The sequence below is a fragment of the Peromyscus californicus genome, unplaced genomic scaffold (genome assembly GCF_007827085.1).
Source record: "Peromyscus californicus insignis strain IS unplaced genomic scaffold, ASM782708v3 Scaffold_11__1_contigs__length_118956290, whole genome shotgun sequence".
Classification (NCBI taxonomy): Eukaryota; Metazoa; Chordata; class Mammalia; order Rodentia; family Cricetidae; genus Peromyscus; species Peromyscus californicus.
In genome coordinates, this window is record NW_026294402.1 from 49,720,340 (window position 1) to 49,726,688 (window position 6,349).

General features: G+C 44.4%; 1 pseudogene; it reads left to right on the forward strand.

Annotated features, from left to right (window-relative positions):
• Positions 1 to 1,256: 1,256 nt before the first annotated feature.
• Positions 1,257 to 5,522, forward strand: LOC128105161 (plasminogen activator inhibitor 1 RNA-binding protein-like; annotated as a pseudogene).
• The last annotated feature ends 827 nt before the right edge of the window (positions 5,523 to 6,349 follow it).

The window sequence follows — 6,349 nt, forward strand, 5'->3', positions numbered from 1 at the left end:
TTCAGGACTCACTTAAAAAAAAAATTACTAAAGACCAATTGTTCTTGAAATGTGTTTTATTTCTTAAGGACATTGGAACTCTGCACTGTGAGAAAGCCCACGTGTAAGTACAGGACTTTGCACATCTGCCTTTTCTTCCAGCAGTGGTGGGTGTGGCCTTCTGTCCCCACAGGACTCCAGTTTTCAAGGAAAATGTAAGGATTGCCACTTAACAAAACTCAAGGTGAAGTACAACTTGAACTTTGAAAAATATCAAGCGGAAGAAAGAGAAGTTCTCTGCATGGGTTGGTATAGTTTCCTCAAGCTGTAAACATGAGGTTTAAAAGCTGAGCCTCAGGAAGTACTAAAGCATGCAAAGGAAAGCTAGCCTATGAATGCTTATCATGTAATTAGTAGCGTGCTAAGCACAGTAAGTACATTCTGAGATAGGAATAATGACAATAATACCTAATTATTAATGAGTGAGGAGACTAACAGACACACGCAACATGATTAATTGCAAAAGGTCACACAGTCTTTAAAGAGTAAAATGTGCTACTTAAGCAAACCATGACTGTACCCATTATGTATTGCCTCTCAATCTACCGTCTTAATTCAATAATCATATCCTGGTTTTTTTTTTTTTTTTTTTTTTTTTTTTGTCAGACCCTACTTTAATTAACACAGCATTGCATCGAGAAGGAATCTGGTCTGAACTGAGCTGAACTTTGATTATATAGAGGCAATGACAAAATATTTCGAGGGAAGGGGAAGGAACAGAAGAGGTGGCAGCAGCTAAGTCTGGGAGTGAAAATTATAGAAAGCAGAATGCGTTTGAGTTTGCCACCTGGTGACATCAACCCCACCATCTTCCCACAAAGGTCACAGGGCAAGGGTTACCTTCAGGTGTAGGCTGTGTTGCAGGAGATTCCTTTGGTATCCCCTACTTATTTTTAGGCATGAACTTTCATGGGGGAAGGTGGCTAGTGGCATCCTAGAGACATGGCCCTTGAGGTGCTAGAACAAAACAAAAAACTGTTTTGTTTTTTCTGACCTGTATGGTCCTAGGTTGAGGCCCAGATGAGAATCAGGCTCAGAAGATAGAAGGGATAGAGTTTGGTCAAGAAGATAATCTGTCATCTACTAAGTGCCAATTGGATGTAAATAATACAGTTGAAGACTAGACAATGAATCTCGTCAGAAGAGCTGAAATAGGAGCTTTTGGCTAGGCACTGTCTGCTGTGATCTGAGGAGGAGCGTGCCACCGAGTCACCGCCATGCCTGGGCACCTTCGGGAAGGCTGCGTGGTCGTCAACCGATTCGACCAGCTACTTAACAAATTGGATCCTTTCGAGGTATTGAAGGCAGCAAGAACAGGAAAAAAAGAAGCCAGCTGGGGTGGCACTGGGGGCCTTGGGGCGGTGGCCCAGACCATTTCCAAGGTGGCTGGCAACAGTTGCAGAGAATCCCAGAAAGACCGTAAGAACCCACTGCCTCTGAGCGTCAGCGTGAGTGACAAAAGGAGGGCACACAGTGGCCAGTGGCACTTAAAAAAGGAGGATGTGTCCTTGTGGTAAGATTGAGCATTCCTTGGGCATATGCCCAAGAGTGGTATAACTGGGTCTTGAGGAAGACTTATTCCCAATTTTCTGAGAAACCACCCTACTATTTCCAGAGTGGCTGTACAAGTTTGCATTCCTACCAACAGTGGAGGAGTGTTCCCCTTGCTCCACATCCTCTCCAACATAAGCTGTCTTCAGTGTTTTTTATCTTAGCCATTCTGATAGGTGTAAGATGGTATCTCAGAGTTGTTTGATTTGCATTTCCCTGATGACTAAGGATGTTGAGCAATTCCTTAAATGCCTTTCAGCCATTTGAGATTCAGAGTGGGAGGGCAGGGAGGAAGATACCATGATAGATGAGGACATCATGGGAACAGGAAGAGGCAGGGTACTGGGGAGGCTCTCAGGAATCCACAAGGTTGACCCCACCTTGGTCTGCTGGCAGTGGTCTAGAGGGTGCCTGGAACGGTCTACTCTGGTGACCTGCCTAGCAAATAACCTAGCTGTCATCATAGAGCCTTTGTCCAGTGACTGATGGAGGCAGATGCAGAGATCCACAGCCAGGCACCAGGCTGAGCTCTGGGAATCCAATTGATGAGAGAGAGGAGGGATTCTGCAGGCGAGGGACGTTGAGATCATGATGGGAGGACGTGCAGAGATGACCGGCCACACTAGTGGAAGCCCATGAACTGTGGACTGGTGGCTGTGGAGCCCCCATGGGACTGGACTAGGTCCTCTGGATATGGAAGATGGTTGTTTGGCTCGAACTGTTTGGGGGGCACCCAGGCAGGGGGATCGGGATCTGTCCCTGCTCTATGGGCAGGCTTCTGGGAATCCGGTGCCTGTGGTGTGATGCCTTGCACAGCCTTGGTGCAGTGGGAAGGGGCTTGGACCTGCCTAGGCTCAATGTGCTGGGCTCTGCTGACTCCCCACAGGAGACCTCGATTTGGGGGACGTGGGGACGTGGGGTGGTTTGGGAAAGAGGGCTGGGGGGTGGGAGGAGGGAGGAGGAGGATCTGTGGATAATATGTGGAGTAGACAATTTCTTAATAAAGAAAAATGAAAAAAAAAAGGAGGAATATGGCCAAGTTGGAAAAGACTTGATCAATAGTTTTAGGGAGCAGAGAAAGTAACTGATAGGAGACCAGAAGCATGACCATCTTGTGAAAGATTTGAAAAGCCGCTTGGAGAAAGGGTGAAGGAGGTGACTGTTCAGGTGATAGGCCAATTATTGAACAGCCTATCCGAGGCTGTGGTGGTCTAGGAAGAGTCAAGGAGGCAGTGGAACGGGCCGAGGTGATGGATTTGATTCTCGTGGCAAATGTGAATTGATAGGCGTAGTGGAAGGGACAGATCTGGCCTGAAGCATGAGGACAAATGTAGAGGTAGCAGGTCTCACAACTGGGGAACTGTCAAAGACAGATTAACTGATTGGGATCAATCAAATGTGACTGAGGAAACACTTGAAGGTGAAGAGTACCCAGTGGCAGACACTGAAAATAAGGACCGAGTTGAAGAGGTTAAGGAGGAGGGTCCAAAAGAGATGACTTTGGATGAGTGGAAAGCTATTCAAAATAAAGACCAAGCAAAAGTAGAATTTAATATCTGAAAACCCAATGATGGTGCTGATGGACAATGGAAAAAGGGATTTGTTCTGCATAAGTCAGAGTGTGAAGAGGCTCATGCTGAAGATTCAGTTATGGACCATCATTTCTGGAAGCCAACAAATGATTTAACATCTCAACTAGAGATCAGTTTCGGAGACCTAGGCCACCCAGGACATGGTGGCTGTGGCCATGGTAGGCATCCAAACCGTGGCAGCAGAACTGGTAAGTCAAGTGCTTCTACTCCTGATGTAAATGACCCAGAGGCATTCCCAGCTCTGGCCCAACTGGATGCCATAAAACAACACTGGTTCCTTTGTGGACCCTCCTATTCAAAGCTTTTGCTTAAGGATCCCAAACAACTAAGAATTAAAAAACAAAACAAAAACAAACACCAACAAAAAACCTGTCATTCCTACCATTCACACTTAAAGACTGAATTGTATCTGTTTTGAAAACGAACTTCTCTAGCTACACAATTAGTTTCATATTTAGAAGTTTTGATAGCAAGGATGTTTTCATAATATTTGGGGATTATGCATTCTTCATGAATACTGTTGTATTGCTGCTTATGAATATGCATTACCAAACTTGAAATATAAGTGTTAACAGTGTGTACCCGGTTAAAACAAAACAAACAAAGACTAGACAATGATCCTATGATGGTTTGAGTAAGAATGGCCCCCATAGGCTCATATATTTGAATGCTTGGTTCCCAACTGATGGAACTGTTTGGGAAGGATTAGAAGGTGTGGCTTTATGGTAGGAGGTGTGTCACTGGGGGTAGGCTTGAGGTTTAAAAAACCTACCCCATTCCCAGTTAGTGCTCCCCACTCAGTGTCTCTCCCTCTCCCCGCTTCTCACTCCATCCCCCTTCTCCCTCTCCCTCCCTGGCACCAAACTCATAGGGATCCTCCTGCCTCAGCCTCCCAAATGACAGAATTACAAGTATGCATCACTAGGCCAAGTTTAGAATGCATAAAATTCTTTAAAATCTCAAACATACAATGTATCTTAGCCCCCGTTTCTCTAAAGATTATCCATATTTTTTAAAAAAATCCATTCATCATCCACTTAAAAAGAGACAAAAGTTTCATTTGTAGCAATTAGAATTTGGCAAGTTCATTTTACCTTATGTTTAACAAACTTTAGTTTCAATTGCAATTATTTGTTAACACTTACACACGAACAAATCAGGTTGGGGGTTGTAGCTCGGTAGGTAGAATGCTTAACTAGTGTGCATGAGGTCCTGGGTCTGATTGTCAGCCCTGCATGACTGCGTGAATGAGTGGGGCAGGGTGGGGGCGGTGGTGGAGAAAAGTGGACTTAAATCAAGCAGCACTTGGGCATAACCTTTCCTACAAAATTATTTTAACCTGGGCAGGAGAGATGGCTCCACTGTTAAATGATAGGCTCACAACCAAAAAGACAAAATTTTATCTAAACAGACCTCATTGACATGTCATCTTCATAAAGTTTTATTTATAAAACAAATTTCAGACTATTGGAATTTTTCTCAAGGTCTGCTTTAAAAGACAATTTTATGTATATGAGTCTACTGACTACATATACGTATGCATACTATGTGTGTGTGTGGTGCCCAATGAAGCCAGAAGACAGTGTTGTATCCCCTGGAACTGGAGTTACAGATGGTTGTCAGCAGCCATGTGAGTTCTGGAAACAACCCTGGTTCTCCGCAAGAGCAGTAAGTGCTCTTAACTTCTGACTCATCTCCCCAGCCCCCAACGCTTTTAATCCTGATTTCTGTCATTTTTAAAAAGAGGCAAGAAACTCACTGTTATTTTTGTTGTTTCTCTTTTCTTAAACTTCCGTGGCTGTACTTACCAGATTCTCATTTGTCATTCGTTTGTGATTTCTGTTTACTAATGCCGTTTCATCATCTACCCTACATCTTTTCAAGACATACCATCATCCCCAGATCCTATTGCACTGTGTCCTCTCTAGGAGTTATTTAGGAGGTTGGGAGATGGAAGACTGTGGAGAAATACAGTACATTCCTGCACAGAAGTCTGAAACAATGGCTGGTCAGCTGTGGGGACAGGTGAGTGGTGGGGAAAGGCACTGGAGAACCGCCCCAGACAGACACAGGAATGAAAAGATCCTTTACTATCAAGTACAGACTTGAGATGTGTGTGAGAAACCAGGAACCCTAACTGAAACACAATAGGGAAGTGGGGAACCCTGCTCTGTGGGACTTAACCCAAAGAGAGAACCAAAGCCTGATGAGCTCCCCAGGGGCAGGGTACGGCACATAAGTGCGGGGTACAGTACCACAAAAACAGTTTAAAATAGGAGCCTAACCCCTAAGGACCCTGACACTTTACCCTCAGGTGACCAACACCGAAAGAACGAGTAGTGTTATGAAATTTCACTTTTACCTAGGTGGTGAGATGCTTACCCATCTATCCAGACATGAGCCTCCAGGGAAGGGCATGTATTCCAAAAGAATCCCATTCCTTCCAAGGGACTGAGTCAGAGAACTCACCTGCTCTTTCTCTCTCTCTCCTTGAATTTTTAAAAACACGTTTCCTTTAATCTCTTCTACTTCTAGTCTGGTCTCGTCAACACATTTACCCCCATGCTTCCGGAGTTCACCAGCATTCCCCGCACATGTTGGCAGCCTGGACAGAGAAACTTCTCTTTGCCTCCTGTCTTAGGGTTTCTACTGCTGTGTTAAACAACACGATCAAAAGAAACTTAGGGAAGAAAGGGTTTATTTTATCTTACAGCTTGTAGTGTTGTGGATTGCTATTTTTAACTAGGCAAAGATGTGCTACATTTATTTATACTGCAGAATATTACTTGAACTATGTGAAGGTGTGTTACATTTGTTTCTGCTGCAGAATATTACTTGAACTATGTGAAGGTGTGCTACATTTGTTTCTGCTGCAAAGTATTACTTGAACTATGTGAAGGTGTGTTACATTTGTTTCTGCTGCAGAGTATTACTTGAACTCTGTGAAGGTGTGTTGCATTTGTTTCTGCTGCCTTTGTTAGTGATGTAAAGATGTCTTATATTTGTTTTCACCTTGCCTGCTTAAAGCACCTGATTGCCCTAATAAAAAGCAGAACGGAGCCGGGCGGTGGTGGCGCACGCCTTTAATCCCAGCACTCGGGAGGCAGAGCCAGGCGGATCTCTGTGAGTTCGAGGCCAGCCTGGACTACCAAGTGAGTTCCAGGAAA